We start from the raw sequence: 18,898 nt of genomic DNA, 5'->3' as shown, positions 1-18,898 counted from the left end.
TGCTCCCACGTAACCCAGCCACGCAGACAGCTGAAGGCCGCGGGCACCGGGGAAACAATTGCCTGCTCATTACGGCGATCTGATAGCGGCGAATCCTGCGCGCTCAATGGTGGTAGCACTGCGCTGCCCCGGGCCGAGTCTGGGTCTGCGAAAGCCGCACAGGTCTACCACCTTTTGCGTCATTCCTTTCGTCACTGCCACAGTGCTATGTTTCACAACCATTTCACACTAATCACGTACAGAATCATAATCCGATTATCGTAATTCCCGAACGTCATTCCTCTATATATTTACGTCTCTCTGTTCCTCTGGGCACTAACTGAGAACGAGGTAAACTAGACTGCTGTTCACGATGTATGAACGTAATACGGTTAATTAATTTTGGAGTAGCCACTTTAATATAATGATGTAGTTCATTGCAGGAATGAGATTAGTGACAAACATCAGAATTCTGGTCCATCTAATAGATTAAATAAAAGACTTTTTTTTTTTTTACTTTGGAGTAAAATAACGCATGATGAAAGGAGGACGTAAAACGACACCAGCAGAGCACTACACGTCAAAGGATGTTCACTTGTACCAAATATAAGATTTGGTTTCATAGAGAAGTATCTGATACTGTATGTCTGGGGCACGTCATACTATGAAGTAAATCGTGAACTTCGTGAAACTGAGGCAGAGATTCGCTGTGTTTAAGATGTGATGGTAAGGATGAAACACAGAATTTATTGGACCGTTACGGTAAGAGATGAGATGCTTCTCTGCTAAATCGGAGTAGAAGAAAAGACAGTAATGTAAGACACCTGTTTAGGCGCCAGTCAATAATTTCCATGGAACTGGAGGGTCTGTAGAAGGAAAAACAGTAGGACAAGAGAGAGATTGGAATACATTCAACTAATAATTACGATGAGTGTAGGTGCCAGTTTGGGGACCATCAGACCTGTTAATAACGGATTCTGATGAGTCTTAGGTATTTTGTAGAAGGAATTCTCCTGACTACCTTGCTAGCGGCTTTTCATGCGACGGCCTCCGGTTTCCAAACAAAAGTTATATGCATACCTCCTATACTCGTAACGTTAAGTACAATTTCGATGCGACCCATGCGTATTTCATCATTCCTGTGAAAGCAGGTGCGCTGAACTGAGCAAGCATAAAAAAATGTCAGTCAAAGCAATTTGTCTATTAGTCGCCAGCAAGTCGGCGAATGATCTGAATTTTTTTTTTTTTTTTTGGTGAAAACTTTTACCTACCTGTAAAAATAACATCAAAGGGTGGGCAAAATAGAGTACATTCGGGTGGGATTAGTTTTAAGGTGCAGATGCACGCTGCTGTGTTCAAATGTGTGTGAAATCTTATGGGACTTAACTGCTAAGGTCATCAGTCCCTAAGCTTACACACTACTTAACCTAAATTATCCTAATGACAAACACACACACACCCATGCCCGAGGGAGGTCCCGAACCTCCGTCGGGACCAGCCGCACAGTCCATAACTGCAGCGCCTCAGACCGCTCGGCTAATCCCGCGCGGCTGCACGCTGCTCTTTCATCTACAAGAATAAAGTGTCTGATCACTCTACTCTCCTCACGAATCAATAATTTAAAGACATTTTTCTTTTCCCACGTACGGAAGAGTGACAGATTTGCATAACTATCTGTGCAGGTCAAACCTAGGGATGAGTACTTTCGCCGGTATCTGGAATCCATCCACAGCTTTTAATTTTTTGTCCATCTCTGAGAACTCTTTGGAGCTGTCCAAAAATTTGGAATTTTAATTGCGAAGCACAAATGTAATACAAATTTGAAGGAAGTGTGTACAATACTTGAACATCGACTTCCTTGGAAACTACGGACCGTTGCACGAAAAGGCACTAGAATTTTAGACTGGACAGGTCCGAAACTTCCACACCAAAGGTCCCTTCGCAACGTATCATAATCCGTGATTAACAAGTCTGATGGTCCCCTAGTGAGTTTAAAAGATTGACACAGGAAAGGATATTGTGGTGGGCCACCTAAAGCTATTCAGAAGACTCATGGCAGAAACTTTAAAACATATTATGATTAAATCTGGCGACCATGACAGGACTTCATGCATGAAAAAAACTTAGTTTTATATATTCAGGGTTCAGACCATCTCCACTTGGTGTAGAATATCCTCTCTATAAAAGGAATGGATAGAAGATAATGTTCTGTCGACGTCTTCCTCATTAGAGACAGACTGAGATTTTTTAATGTGCATGGATGTGAAATAATTGGGTGATTATTTAAGAAACGGCGCAGGTATTCCTCTTTAGTGACTTCCAAGTCGCAGAGAGTCTGAATGAGGATGGTGTGACGGAAACTGAGCCACCTTCCCCCAAAGTACCAGTCTAGTACTGTGTACATCTTAATGCGTTAACGCGCAGCACTGCCGGCTCGCGCCACACGAGGGCTGCCGGTGTTAGCCGAGGTGCCGCTACCAGCGCTCGCGGAACAGGAAGGCGAGCGATCCGGCGGAAGTCTCCGATGACGTACGCGGAGCACCCGCGCAGAATGCGGGCACACGTGGCCACCACGTGCCAGATGACCGCCGTGCACGGCCCGCCTCGTCGGCTGCTCTGCAGAAGAGGGGGCACTTCAGAACTGACGTGGATGGACTCGGATTTGTTGACCCATCTGTAACATAGTTACTACAATCGTGGGCAGTAACACTAAAAATGTCTCGAAGCCGCCTAGGAGTCTATTATTACGTTCCAGCTTCAATATTTCTGACCGATATTCGGTGACATTATTTCAAGACCCTGCATGTTCATCCCACTATCTGTACGTTAATTTCTGCGAATTTGATTCAGATTGAGTTGATGGCAACTCAGTATTTTATAACGATAGTTACAGATAATACTTCTGTTCCACGACCGCACAGTACAGCAACGTATTCATCATAGGTTTTCTAGTCATGGTCCCGGCGGAGGTTCGAGTCCTCCCTCGGGCATGGGTGTGTGTGTTTGTCCTTAGGATAATTTAGGTTAAGTAGTGTGTAAGCTTAGGGACTGATGACCTTAGCAGTTAGGTCCCATAAGATTTCACACACATTTGAACACTTTTTTTCCAGGTCATCACGAATGTAGGAGAGCGTACCGCTACGCAGATGGTGAAAGGACTGAATTGGCAAACGCCTGAACTGTGCCAACAATGTCTATCAGGTTTCAAGAATCACCTCTACATCATGCGTCTAGGAATATACTACGACCCTCTTACGTATAGCTCTCGTCGGCATCACGAGGACAAGACAGAATAGCGCACACAGATGCTTTTAAACCATCATTCAGCCCACGCTCTAAACGTGTGCTGGACGGAAGGAGACGTAATGACTGGAGCAGTGGAAAGATCCCTGTATCCATAGTCCATTGTGTCTTCTGAAGAACTTGAGCAATTCCAGCAGGACAATGTGACAACCCATGCGTCCAGAACTGCTACATAGTGGTTCCAGGAAGACTCATCTTAGTTTAAACACTTCCGCTGACCAACAATCTCCCCAGACATGATCATTATTAAAAAACTTCCTGGCAAATTAAAACTCTGCCGGACCGAGACTCGAACTACGGACCTTCGCCTTACGCGGGCAAATGCTCTACCAACGGAGCTACCCAAGCACGACTCACGCCCCGTCCTCACAACTTTACTTCTGTCAGTACCTCGTCTCCTACCTTCCAAACTTTAGAGAAGCTCTCCTGCGAACCCTGCAGAACTAGCACTCCTGAAAGAAAGGATACTGTGGAGACTGGCTTAGCCACAGTCTGGAGGATGTTTCCAGAATGAGATTTTCACTCTGCAGCGGAGTGTGCGCTGATATGAAACTTCCTGGGAGATTAAAAGTGTGTGCCGGACTGGGGCGTGAGTCGTGCTTGGGTAGCTCAGTTGGTAGAGCACTTGCCCCCGAAAGGCGAAGGTCCCGAGTTCGAGTCTCGGTCCGGCACACAGTTTTAATCTGCCAGGAAGTTTCATATCAGCGCACACTCCGCTGCAGAGTGAAAATCTCATTCTGGATTATCATTACTAAGTATATCAGGGATGCCTTGCAACGTGCTGTTCAGAAGAGATCTCCACCCCCTCGTTCTGTTACTGATTTATGGACAGCTCTGCAGGATTCATGGTGTCAGTTCCCTCCATCGCTGCTTCAGACAATAGTCAAGTCCATGCCACGTCGTATTACGGCGCTTCTGTGTGCTCGAGGGGGCCCTACACGATATTAAGCAGGTGTATGCAGGGTGAAAAGTATTTAAACTGACAAACTCTGGGAGTTTGTAGGGGACATCGAAACAAATATTTTTACCTAATGTAATTTTTTCCTATGAGGAGTATTTAAACCGGTGGAGGCCGTATTACGCTCTTCAGTTGATAGAGGCCGTATTACGATCTTCAGTTGTAGGCAACTGCTGTCCACCAGTCTAGTAATGGATTGTCTCTGTTTACTAATGAAGTGATACACCAGGAGTGAGTACACTTGTATGGTTGGTGAGCGCACAACGGACGAGCTGCACAGCGGGTTTATCAACAACAATATCCTACTCGCCGTATCCCGCATCATACGACCTTTGCTGCTGTGTACCAACGTCTGCGTGAGACCGGGTCATTTAGCAGATTACCTGGACAGGGACGCCGTCGCACGGTAAGAACGCTGCAATTTGAGGAAGCTGTCCTGCAGCATTTGGAGCGGGATCCTTCATTCAGCACTCGTGCAATTGGACACAACATGGCAACGAATCAGACGAATGTAAGAACAGCCCTTCGAGAGCAATTGCTACGTCGCTTTCAGTTACAGCGTGTCCACAACCTGGAACTAGTTGATTATGCACCGAGAGCACAGTTTTCGCAGTGGTACCTGGAACAGTGTGAAATTAATCCTACATTTCCATCCTCTGTTTTGTTCACCGATGAAGCAACGTTCGGGCGTTTATGGAGTCTTCAACATGCACAATTCGAGTGTTTGGAGTGAGGATAACCCACATGCCACAGTTACTAGCGCTCATCAACTGCAGTACTTCGTTAATGTGTGGGTCGGTGTTGTCGGAGACTGTTTAACTGGGCCGTATCTGCTACCTAGGTCATTAAATGGCAGGCACTATTACTATTTTCTCACCAGAGCATTGCCAGAATTGCTGGAAGACGTCCTGCTCCCTACAAGACAACGCATGTGGTTCCAACATGACCGGGCGCTGCCACATTTCAGTCGTCCTGTGCGTCGATTCCTGGATTGACGGTTCCCAGAAACGCGGATTGGCAGAGGTGGTCCTGTACTATGGCCTGCTCGATCCCCAGATATGTCCCCTCTGGACTTTTTTGTGTGGGGATGGATGCGCAACTTTGTTTACACAACTCCTGTTGCATCAGAAGAGGATCTGGTTGCCCGGTTAGTAGCAGCAGCAGCAGGAACAATTAAGGATACTCCTGGGGTTTTTGCCTGTGTCAGACAGAACATGATCGGATGGTGTAACCTTTGTTTACGTGTCAGTGGAGGCATTTTTGAAAATCTACTGTAATTAAAATTGGGCTGTGTTAATGTGTAGTCTGTTGGTCACAAAAAATGGGAAAGTGTTTGTTGGTTTGATTAATTTGCCGCCAGAGAAGTCTTCCTCTACCGGTTTAAATACTCCTCATAGGAAAAAATGACATTAGGGAAAAATATTTGTTTTGATGCCCCCTGCAACCTCCCAGAGTTTGTCGGTTTAAATTCTTTTCACCCTGTATGTTTCTTTGGCTCTTCAGTGTAGAACGGCGTGAGTTGACCAAAATCCTGTTGGGGATGTGTATGCTTGGGTGCGAGGTAAGCTGTAGCTATCACGAGTGAGCGCTGGCGGCTGTGGAGCCTCCACGGCGGCCGCGAACCGCCAGCCGGGGAGCGTGGCGGTGCCAGCAGGAGCACGCTTCCGCGGCGGTCACGCCTGAGCGTCTCGGGGTGCGGAGCGAGGCCCGGGGTCAGCCGGCGCCCGGGGCAGCTCGCACAGTTGCGAGACGCCCTCGCCCGGTCTGGTTTCGCCACGGCGCGCCGAGGCAGGGATACGGCGGAGGCCTTGCCCCGTATCCGGCAGCGCGGAGAGCCGGCCGGCTCTGACATTCCGCCAGCGCCAGCGCCGGTCTTGACCTATCGTCCGCTCTGCGCACCCACCGCCCACCTGCCAGCCGAGGAGCGTCCATTGTCTCTCGGCAGGTCCGAGGAATGCGCCGTGTGGGACGCGCCGAGCTGCGTGCGCTCTGCCCACTTCTGGGAAACCGCGCGCGCTCCACCTGTTCATCTGTCCGCTTGAGCCACGCGCGACAGCGCTGGCTGCTCTTCTCCAGTTTAATTCTCCCCCAATATTAAAGAAAACAGCAGCATTAAAGAAGGTCGTGCCCCACCAACAGTTGCTCGTAAAAATTTCTTTATTGTAGAAAGTGTTTCGATCTATAGACCATCAAAAAGTACACTATCGCAAAATATTTACATCAGCAATCAACGACGAATCGTGGATTTTATATTTTTGACGCTTTTGATTTTACCGGGTGATCAAAAAGTCAGTCTAAATTTGAACACTGAATAAATCACGGAATAATGTAGATAGAGAGGTAAAAATTGACACACATGCTTGGAATGACATGGGGTTTTATTAGAACAAAAAAAAACAAAGTTCACAAAATGTCCGACAGATGGCGTCGTTTGGTGATGATCGTGTGCTCAGTCGCCACTTGCGTCATGCTTGGCCTTCCAGGTCCCCAGACCTCAGTCCGTGCGATTATTGGCTTTGGAGGTACCTGAAGTCGCAAGTGTATCGTGATCGACCGACATCTCGAGGGATGCTGAAAGACAACATCCGACGCCAATGCTTCACCATAACTCCGGACATGCTTTACGGTGCTGTTCACAACATTATTCCTCGACTACAGCTATTGTTGAGGAATGATGGTGGACATATTGAGTATTTCCTGTAAAGATTATCATCTTTGCTATTCTGATCAGATGAAGCGCCATCTGTCGGACATATTTTGAACTTTTGTATTTTCATGGTTCTAATAAAACCCCATGTCATTCCAAGCATGTGTGCCAATTTGTACCTCTCTATCTACATTATTCCGTGATTTATTCAGTTTTCAAATTTATACTGACTTTTTAATCACCCGGTATATCGCCATGTAAGCTTCTGATACTAGAAGATGGCCAGTGGACCGGAACTCGCTGTTTAATAAAAAAATTTTTATTACCAACTGTTAGCAGTGAATCATCACGTTTTCCAAAATAATACAGTCGTATGTACAGGGTAATTCAGCTGCCCCTACCGTTACGTTTTATACAATCCCCACTCTCTTCAGATACCACTTGCAAGAGTTTCGTAGCCTCTCGCTCGATACTCGCTAACTAATAGTCCTACAGAAAAAATGAACAGGAGATTTTTGTAGGAAATTTTATTTTGCACAGCGATACATTTCGCTGGAGGCCACGGTTTTCAAGTTATTCAAGAAAAACGCGTCTCATCGTCAGTTTAGCAGGTTTTTCTTGAATAATTCGATAACTACCACCTCTGGCGAAGATGTATTCCGATATAAAATTGAACTATATTAAATTTTCTGCAGAAAGGTCCTATTCATATTTTTACAGATTAACAGTCTGCAAGGCCGGCCGAAGTGGCCGAGCGGTTAAAGGCGCTGCAGTCTCGAACCGCACGACCGCTACGGTCGCAGGTTAGAATCCTGCCTCGGGCATGGATGTGTGTGATGTCCTTAGGTTAGTTAGGTTTAAGTAGTTCTAAGTTCTAGGGGACTTATGACCACAGCAGTTGAGTCCCATGGTGCTCAGAGCCATTTGAACAGTCTGCAAATAACGAGCGAGAGAATTTGAAAATCTTGCACGTGGTATCTGACGGTATTGCAGGACGCATAAAACTCAGAGGTAGGGGCAGCTGACCACCATGTGTGCGATGAATCTGATGACTTTTCTATGAGTGAAAGGAAGAACTGCAGGACCGATTGAATGACAAGAAGTCTAATTGGTGCACTCTGTATACATACAATAAAGCGAAGAAGGAAGAAAGTATTGGGGAGTAAGAGAAACGAGATTAGCGACAAACTTAACAGAAATTGGGGACTGAGCAACGAGGAGAGAAGAAGCAGACCAGTACAGGCCAAATGAAGTTTACTAATATCAAACATCGACCTTAAAGAAATTTTCGGAATATACATATGGAGTACGGCGATGTGTGGAAGTGAACCATGAAATGTTACAAGACCGACAAAGAAGACCATCTAAGCGTTCGAAATGTGGTGCTACAGAAGCATGTTAAGAATTAGATGGATTGACGAAGAATGAAAACCTTCTCCTCCACGGAGTAAACGATGAAAGGAAACATTGAGGAGAAGAAGAGAGAGCAAGGTAGCGTACGTGTTAAAACACCAGTAAATGGCTCCCAAGGCACTTGAGCGCGTAAAACCTGTAGGGAAAACAGAGACGAATATACCCTACAAATAACTGGAGCATTGGGTGCAACTACTACCAGAGATGAAGAGCCAGAGAAAATTATTACCCTCCCCCCCCCCTCCTCCTCTCCCAAAACAAATGATGAAATCTTCTACTCACCATCCTCAGACGAGACAGATGTCGACCCGCTGTGTCCCGGATTTTGAGCAAAGCAGCAGCGTCATCTACATGAAAGCAACGTCCCAGTATTCGTCATTTTCAGGAGAGGCACTAGACAGCTCAGGACAAGGCAGTTATTAGATTCACGTACCACCAAGAATTTTGTCATCGAAATTCCTTTCGCGTGTGAGAGTAGTGTAAATACGCAACTGGAATTCGTCATCCCTAAAGAAGTCGCACTCTGTTTTCAGTGAGGGGGCAAGGGCTTCTTCGTCGTTATCTGGTTTTGGACGATATAACAGCAACTGTGTTTCCAAAATAAATTATAGTAGTGTATTTCGTTTGCTTTTGCAAAACACAAATTCTTCCTAATTTTCGTTTTTTTACTCGTGCTTTATTCATTATCTGTTTTTAATCACTTGTTTTTCATCATTTTTGACATGTACAACTATTTATTGACTAATACAAATACAGATTGTTTCTTAATACTTGCGAGTGAAAATTACAACCAAAATAATTATTTTTTATTGCATTCGTTAATTTTTGGCTATGTCTGCGCGTAATTTACTTGTTGTCAGGTTCCTTTCGCCGCAGTAGACAAAACCTGAAAATAATATTTCCAGCAACGGGACAAATTCCTATGTGTACAGCGTTTTCTTACGTCATTAATGCATAACATGTGCAGCGAAGTCCCTATTGCACTGCCTTGGGTCACACACGATACCACTACAGTACATGTAGGCGTGTGTCTGTCAGGGATAAAATACTGTTTCCCGCTAACTCGTGAAATTTTCTGTCCAGACACATTTCCGATGAGACATCCCGCAGGAACTTATTTCGCCAGTCGACATTGATGTGGTACAAGCTAAACGTCTTAACCATTACACAACCTCACACGCACTAAAATAACTAAGCATGTATGGGCGCAATGGACCACCCATAGATTCCACTATACTGTTTCGTAGACGTACCGTTTTTAAAATTCACGATCGCAGTTGCACGCTTTTTTTTTTTTTTTTTTTTTTTTTTTTCACACTCACAGTGAAGGAAACGTCGAAGAAATGTGTTTCATTTTCAGTGTAGTGTGGAGCTGCGTATTTCTCGTCAAGGGAAGGGGCGTGGAAGAAAAAGAAAAGTAATTCGCGATGTGTGACCGTGTTCACTTTTGCCCAACCTGAGAGGAGGGAAATACGAGTTTGCAGCAAGTGGACGGACGGCCACACGCAGCAGTTTCAGTAAATACTGGACCCACGCTACAGCCGGCTGACCTGACCACAACGCAAACTGCTTGCAGGGTCACTCCCCCCCAATCTGTCGCCAAGGGTACTTGCTGGTGTGCAATTCTGCAGACGGACAACCGCCGTAAAAGCTGGCTCTGTGGTGTTCGGTCAGCCGTCGTTAATGGTAGTAGAGGTCCCCGACTGGAATGTTTTAAGAGTCGGTCGGACCGGTGGACGAAGCGCATCGAGGGGCTGTAAATCGGCCGACGCGACGCGGAAGCTCCGCCATTGTGGTCGGCGAAACCTTCCGGGTCGCCACAGCCGATAAAACAAGTCCTTGGCCCGTGTCTCACGGAAAGGCCAGCCGTAAAATCCCGCGAGGAGCGGATTCCTCCGCGCCGGCGTTTCTTGTTACTGGGGCCACCAGAGTATCCCTAACACACTGTATATATACCACCCTTCACTGGACAGGTCACTGTAGACTGTAAAGCCAGTAAATAGCCTCCGTGTTCAGATCGCAACAAGGTCTACGCTGGAGAGGGAATACTGTCGAAGCATGTGAGATGTGGTGTTTCAGAACGGTACTGAATTGAAAATGAAATGATCATGCTGCATAAGGGGTGGGGTTTTTCATCCGCCTTGTGAATGTCTTTCTATTTGATGCTACTTTGGGGACTTCGTGTAGATGAAGATAGAACCTACGATGTGGCCGTGCGGTTCTAGGCGCTGCAGTCTGGAACCGCGGGACTGCTACGGTCGCAGATTCGAATCCTGCCTCGGGCATGGATGTGTGTGATGTCCTTAGGTTAGTTAGGTTTAAGTAGTTCTAAGTTATAGGGGACTGATGACCTAAGATGTTAAGTCCCATAGTGCTCAGAGCCAGCCAAGATAGAAGATATGTTTAGGACTGCACAAACATCCAGACTTCTTTAAACAGTTGAGCATACTTACAACAGCTTAGTAGTACACTTACTTTCCTACGTAGTTTTTACTCAACGAACAGTTATAACATGCGTAAATATAATACTACTGTGGCAAATGATACACTTTTCACCATTCAGAATTAACATAAAAACAGAAAATAAAAACTTTGAGCAGTTATGCAGTGATTTGACTACTCCAATAATCGTAGATATCAAGATTAACATCCAACACAAACAGGAGTAACACCTGTTTAACAATTTATTCTGGTCCAAGATGGATTTATGTTGATTGGTGACTCCATGGCGTGTTGTGTGCACCATGACGAAATAGCGGATAGAATTGTAAGGGAAATCAGCATTCGCCGTATTTTGTTGTTTTACTGTCAGCAAAATCGATTTTCGGTCGCTTAGTGACCATCCTCAGTGCTGTAATATACAATTAAAATTGGTAGGTACTGGTATCAAGCTATAACCACAAACTTAGAGTGATCACATAAACTCGCTCTATGTGATCGCTCTAAGCTTGTGGTTATAGCTTGATACCAGTGCCAACCAATTTTAATTGTATCCTATTACAGCACTGAGCATGCTGATTTTCCTTCCAATTCTATGAATTTATGTAAATTTAATGAAAAATATAGTTACAAACTGGTTGAAGTGTGCCCTGTTTCTCATACAGAAAGTGTATTACTTTTGTAAAACGAACTAACACATTTCACATCGGAGCCGTAGTCCACAAACCAAGCAAAAAAATAAATAACACAGAAGCTTTTGTAATCAGTGATATTTCGTACAATGAAGACACCGGCACTTGTGGTTTTCATACATCACAAATATCTCTCTCGTGCTCAGTTCAGGTATTTTATTCTTCATTGCGTTATTTGCTGCAACACAAATCAAAACTCAACTCCCGAAACGCTCATTACGTAATATTGGTGTGAGAGTGAAGAGAAATTTTGTCCTAGTAGTCTTGCATTTTGATAACTTTACTGTATTGTAACAAACGCTCTAAATTATATTAGTGCATGATTCGTACATTTAGTTAATTCTCTCGTGTTTTCTGTTTCAGGTGAGATCACGCAGAGCTTTAGCATACTCAGTAACGGATATAATTAATGTTTACGTAACAACACAGCTCAAGGTACGTGATATTGAAAATTACATATAATAATTTAAATGGCACTAAGAGTCCACTTAAATGGCACTAACAGTGCTAAAGAACACAGTTTCATAGTATGCTATCCCATCACGAGAGCCTCTGAGTATAAATCTTGTCTTACATAGAGCGAACTAGACACTTTTAACAAAATTATGGCACAGCTAATGTGACTGAATCAGCAAATGGTGATGGTAAATTAGCAATTAGATTACAAATAAAACAACTTTCTGAAAACCGCACGAGAATTTACAGGAGGCGAATGCTACCTTCCGTTCTTAATCATTCTCACATGCTAAGCGTTAATTTCGTCCTGAATGGGAGCATCTTCCTGTTACACAAGGTGTTGTCAGAAGCCGACACCCCAACAACCAGTACCTGACGACGTATATCCACAATTCGATGCGTTTGTGTGTGTTTGATCGCGAAAAAATAAACACAGTATTGTTTTTCCCAGACATCACAGTTTTGGATTAGAATCCTCGTTTCAGCAATTTCTCATGAGGCAGGCCTCGATCTGTAGTATGGGAAGTATATACATAAATGGACATACAATTAGCGTCTCTTAATGAAATCTCCTCCGGCGTAGGAAACAATTTGAAGTGGTTTAAGAAAATTCTTGTAAACTTTTGGTCACGGAAATAAAATCCTGGCTAGTGAGAAAAGCGATGCGTCTGTATTGTATTTCGATTCCAGTTCCTTTTAGATACAATATATTTCCGGTCATGAGCGGTTTTGGCAATACATGGGTGTCCATGACATGCCTTGTATTGTAATGGATACTTTCTAGACAATTGAGAAGGCAGAACGTCCATTACAGCGTCGTAATATTCGTGTCAGTGAGTCACAAACGTCGAAAGCAATGAGACCAAGAAGCCGGCCGGAGTGGCCGAGCGGTTCTAGACGCTACAGTCTGGAACCGCGCGACCGCTACGGTCGCAGGTTCGAATCCTGCCTCGGGCATGGATGTGTGTGATGTTCTTAGGTTAGTTAGGTTTAATTAGTTCTAAGTCTATGGGACTGATGACCTCACATGTTATGTCCCATAGTGCTTAGAGCCATTTGAAATTACACGATGGAGGTTGTGAAGATCATTTTGGAACATACTGTGCTGTGAAAGAAGCAGAACTGAAGCACAGTCTTCCACCAATAGCGGTTCTGTTAATTTATTGAAAACAATGTGACTTTTCCCATCAGCACGTGTAGTTTCGCAGTAGTTACCGATGGTGTTAAAAATTTCTTCATGTGGGCACCGCGTCATTATTTCTCCTCCGATGTTCCGGGCTACTTCCTCGATGTCTGACCCGGGCTAACGCATCAAAGCAGATTTGTGTTTCGAGACTGAACCTACGATTCCGACAACCTTTGGACTCAGGGAGGAGCAGGAGCAGCGAGTTTAACGCAGTTAGGGGAGGAGACGTCCCGTGACCTGTTATTCCGAGTGACCACCGCGGCCGGGCGGCCGACACGCACACAGGAAGTGGTGGCGGGGGAGGGGGGAGGGGATAATGAGACAACAAGGCGAGCCGGAGGATCAATGCGGACAGGGTGTGGCGCCGGCCGTGATGGATCGCCGGAAGGGCAGTGGTCAGCCGCCCGGCCGCTCCTCCACGACGATGACGCCGTTCTTTGCGGCCGAAACGTCTCGCAGTACTTCCGTTTTCTGTCCCAGCTGTCGCTCTTCCTTATACGCTGGGTAGCTCACACAGCATCGAGTGTACAAGAGTGACCACAAGTTCTAGACACGACTGGTGAACTAAACTATACAGATCTACAGACCTTTAGAAGTCTCATATATTTATGATGTATATATGCACTCTAAGGCAATGAATGAAAATTTGTGAAAAGGCTGGGGTTTGAACGTGAGTCTCCTGCTCATTAGGCAGCCACACATGCTTTGCACAGCTACACAGCCTACCTTGGCACACCTCACTCCTCACTACAAATTCCCATTCCCGCCTCAGCCCCGTTTAGTAGGATGCTGCGGCGCTACTCCAATACAGTTGGAGAGCTCTGCAATGCTGTTCTTCTTTAGGGTGAGTACCAAGTGGACGTTAATGGAAATTTGGATGAGGAGGGCGACCAGCTATGGTATACCTTGCAGATGTACAAAGCCGCTGTGCCAGTAGGCGTAGTGGTTAGCACACCTGACTTGTGAGCAGAAGATCTGAGTTCGAATCCCGGCCTTGGTTCAAATTTTTATTCGTCGCTTCAGTCTGGACATACATATCACAAATATTTGAAACTTGGAAAGGTCTCCAGAACCTTTCTGTTAAAGCACCTAAGTCTGGGTGTCAGGCAGAATCGCCCGTTTCATTCAATGCTGAGGTATTATTTCATTACGGTTGGAGAGCCTCTGCAATGCTGTTCGAGTTGATGGGGAATGCAAAATGGTCTGCATATATAGATCAACTATATAGTTGTCTCTGGTTGTGCTTGCAACAACTTTGAGCTGAAAAATTTCCTTTCCGTTTAATGTATGAAGACTGCAAAATATACTATACTGTCCTATCTTCCTGTAGCATTCACCATTGCAAACGAACAATTTATCACTCTTACTGGCGATCTATTATGCCACTCTGTCCTACGAAGGTCTTGAAATTTCTTGTTTCAGACAGAAATCTTTTCTCAGGCTATTTGTCTAGATTGTAACCTTGTATGTGGACGATAAGTAATTCGGGAGAGAAGAAGAAAGTAGAATCTCATGAAACATACAGAAGAATACTGAAGATTAGGTGGGTAGCTCTAGTAGCTGAAGTGCTGGAAGTCCGTTCATTACAATCAATTGTGATTAAAAGAAAATATTTCCCTAAATTCACAATGTCAAATTTCCTAGGGATGTGACACCAAATTATTGTACTTCGTTCCGTACCAGAATGTGACACTGACTCACTAACATCAATACAAAGTACTCTCTGTCACACACTCTACGCATTAGAGGTATCTATGTAGTAGACTTATTCCCACATTGCTCACACAAACGGAATGACAGACATCGTCCAACATTTGTGCGAAATACCCTGCGCCGTGTAGTTCCCTAGCAGCAGAGATTTCAAATAAGCGGGTCACGAGGGGCCGGAATAGTCAGTGTAGCAAGGGAAATCGGAACAGGAAGCGATCGCCCGATGGACGAAATGGTCGTGTTGAGGAGGAGTGCTACTGAGCTTCACGCCGCAGTCAAATTTCCGTCGCCGATCACGACCGGGCCGATACGGGAGCCAGGCCGGCGCGCTGACGCCTGCTGCGGTCGTCACGACCCGCCCGGACAGCCCACCGGGGTCGGCGCTCGACCCCGAGACCTCCCAGCAAGGGGTCCGCGCTCCTCACGTGGCCGCCGTGTGCATTGTTAACGACCGGCCGCCTCTTAATTTCATTACGGAGGTCGGCCCCAGCGTTAATTAGCGGTCAATTAGTCCCTACAGGCCTCGCTTATTCTCCTTACATCGCGTTTCTCGACTGTCACTCATACTTCCCTCACATTCCTCTCCTCTCTTTCTCTGTCTCCCTCCCCCCCCCCTCTCTCTCTCTCTCTCTCTCTCTCTCTCCCTAATTCTCTTCCTCTTTATATGTCCCCTCATATACTCCCCCATCTTCCCTTCTTTTTTTCTTAACTTCCAACCATTCGCGGAGTGAATGCTCATCAGACAATTGTCCCTCTTGCTGTCTTTTAGGGCTGCCTGCATATTTCGACTGAATCAATAAACTCTCCCAATATCCCTTTGCACGAACACCACTTTCTCAGTTCTCCGATCCCCCCCCCCCTCCCGCACTCTCTCCCCTAATATCTACATTTCTATTCACATCAAATGAATTCGCAATTGTGAATAAGGACTACCATCAGCTGTAGAATGGAATGACGACAATGAAAATTTGTCCCGGAACGGGACTCGAACCCAGATTTCCCGTTTATCGCAAGCGTTCGCCTTACCATTTTGTTATCTGTGCACGACTCACGGCCACACCCAAACTCTCATATGTCGTCAACCATCCGTCTAAGACGTGCACTCGTACATCCATTATGCACATTCTCATACAAGTCGTATACTGTACTTGAAACTCGCTCGCCCGGTATCGGCAGATAAATATGATATTGCAGTGCCTATGTTACTCTGGAGCGATGCAAAGTTCCTTTGGACCTGCACACATGTCCAAAGAAACAGGCACTGCGGCAACCACAGACGTTATAAAACAAATCAAATGAATTCGCAATTGCGAAGATGGACTACCATCAGCATTTTTATTCGGTTGTGCACTACGGTCTAGACATCCACCCCTAAAAAAGGGATGAAAACTGATTCAGCCTAACTGATTCCTAGGAAGACCAGTGGACAAGAAGACACCTCCTGCCTTTCATAATGACGCCCGTCACCACCGCACCACCGGGATTCGATGAACCTGGCAAACTCTGGATTACTCTGAACAAACTGCGGTAGATGTGCTGGTTGGTTGTATAATTGGGAGAGAATTGCTTTTCCGAAGTGCTCTTGTGGAGCTGCTAGGCAAACCATTAAATATATTGTTGAAGACTGCCCACTGAGAGCCATCACATGTTACCACTCAAAATTTCTGAATGCTACACAGAAGGCAGTAGAATACATCAGCAGTATGCATGCATCGGCTGTAGTCGTTTTTCCGAATATTTTGTGGTTTTATATATTTTATATGGTTTCATCACCATCACCATCGTCACCACGACCATCAGCACCATTCTCACACGATCATCATCACCGTCATTATCATAATCATCATCATCATCATCATCATCACCGTCATAACTATCACCATTACCACTATCATCACCTAGATAACCACCACCATTGAGTGATAGAAAAAGACTACTTCTAGACTTCTCTATGGGTAATAGGCATACATAAACAAGTTGCTTTTGCATGTTTTCTAATGCCATCTACCCATCTTAAATTATGTTGTCACTTCTTGCTTTTCTTCTCTTGCTACATCTACCATTCATTCACCCAGATATCTGCCCTACACTCAGCCATTTCATTTCCATTACTATCATAATTATTTCTCCTACTCAGTCTGCACTCTCACTCACTTTTCTGTTTTTCTGTCTCTCCAAGTAATTCCAATATGCGCCCACCCATTGCTCACTTAGCAAAGCCAAGTATGAATCCACGTAAACTACGATCAATATGAGAGAGCTTTACTTGTCTTACACTACATTGGTATGCTTTCTAAATAATTAGAGGCCAAGTTTAAGCGACGTACAAATTATCTCTATAACCTTTTGTCTTTAAACGAGAAAACTAAGAGGAAAAGTGTGTGGGAGGTGGAGAACAGAAACAACCCATGGAATATCTAATATTGCAGAAAATCATTTATTTTTTTCTGATCATTTTACGGCCGTTAGGAATTCCCTTATGCAGGACAAGGGTTGTACATGTACAGAAGATTTTTAAATCATAATTACTTAGAAATGGTGAAGTTAATAGAGTGATGGTACAATATCAGCTTCAGACACAAACAAATGAAATACAAATTAAATACAAAATCAACGAACAAACTGACAGAGTAAACACAAGAAGAATATAAAACTAATTCTGTATTGTCATGTACAAAAATCAAGATATTTGGCGATCTTGGCAGGAAAGACAATAAGGAGATTTTTGAGCGTGAGAGAGATGGAGGATGGAAGCAAAGTAGAACTGTTGATAATGCAAGAAATTTTTTAAAATCTGACGCAAAAATGTCAACTGTAGACACTAAGAAATCTGGCGACTATGCTAGGACTTGACAGCTTAACAATGGGAGTGTAAAGGAGAATGGTCCGCTGTCTTATTTACTGATTTACCCCATTGTTTTGAATTCGGATTTGGGTCATTTTCTTTGACATCGTGACAATTTTCAGTGGACACCATTACAGAATGAATGAAACACTGCAAGACACATAGTGAAGCTTGCGTGCTGTTAGTTGGAGTTCTTAGTGGTGAGTGATTCTGATGGTGGCCAGTGACAGAATGGCCGCCTCTCCTACCTCCCTCCGTGCCACGCCGTCGCTAATTTGAATAAATCTCCCGCAATTTATAACTGGGAGCGCGGCCCGCTGCGCCGTGTATCGCTCCTTTGCCAAGGACCCGTGTCTGGGTGGGTGGCCTCCGGACGGAATGGAGTGGGCAGGACAATGGGAATGTCCGGCGGGTCATCAGCGACATCGACCCCCCCCCCCCCCCCCCGCCCTGCCCCACCCCCAGAATTAGGCGCGACCCGTGCTAATGGAATAAGCCCTGGGGCGGCCTAAGTGTCTCCTGAGCCGGCTCCCCCACCGGGCACTCCTCAAGACGTGCCATCGTCTAGGTGGGGCCTTCCAACCAGGATGTAATACTTCGAGAGCAGAGCATTGTGTCAGCCACACCTACAGAACGTTTGCGTGTCCTGAACGATTTCTGTCTGACTATTGAAATTCTGACCGCGTTCCGGAACTCTTTTCCTCGTTCTGTCTTTACTTACCCTATATGACAGGGAGCGAAAGGCTATTGTACAGAAACCAGATGGCAGTTATAAGAGTCGAGAGACATGAATGGGAAGCAGTGGTTGGGAAGGGAGTGAGACAGGTTTGTAGCCTTTCCCCGATGTTATTCAATCTTGATATTGAGCAAACAGTGAAGGAAACAAAAGAAAAATTTGGAGTAGGTATTAAAATCCATGGAGAAGTAATAAAAACTTTGAGGTTTGCCGATGACATTGTAATTCTGTCAGAGACAGCAAAGGACTTGGAAGAGCAGTTGAATGGAATGGATAGTGTCTTGAAAGGAGGATATAAGATGAACATCAACAAAAGCAAAACGAGGATAATGGAATGTAGTCGAATTAAGTCGGGTGATGCTGAGGGAATTGGATTAGGAAATGAGACCCTTACAGTAGTAAAGGAGTTTTGCTATTTGGGGAGCAAAATAACTGATGATGGTCGAAGTAGAGAGGATATAAAATGTAGGCTGGCAATGGCAAGGAAAGCGTTTCTGAAGAAGAGAAATTTGTTAACATCGAATATAGATGTCA

This window comes from Schistocerca piceifrons, chromosome 9 (genome assembly GCF_021461385.2).
Source record: "Schistocerca piceifrons isolate TAMUIC-IGC-003096 chromosome 9, iqSchPice1.1, whole genome shotgun sequence".
In the NCBI taxonomy this organism is placed as follows: Eukaryota; Metazoa; Arthropoda; class Insecta; order Orthoptera; family Acrididae; genus Schistocerca; species Schistocerca piceifrons.
Note: the sequence above shows the minus strand (reverse complement) of the source record.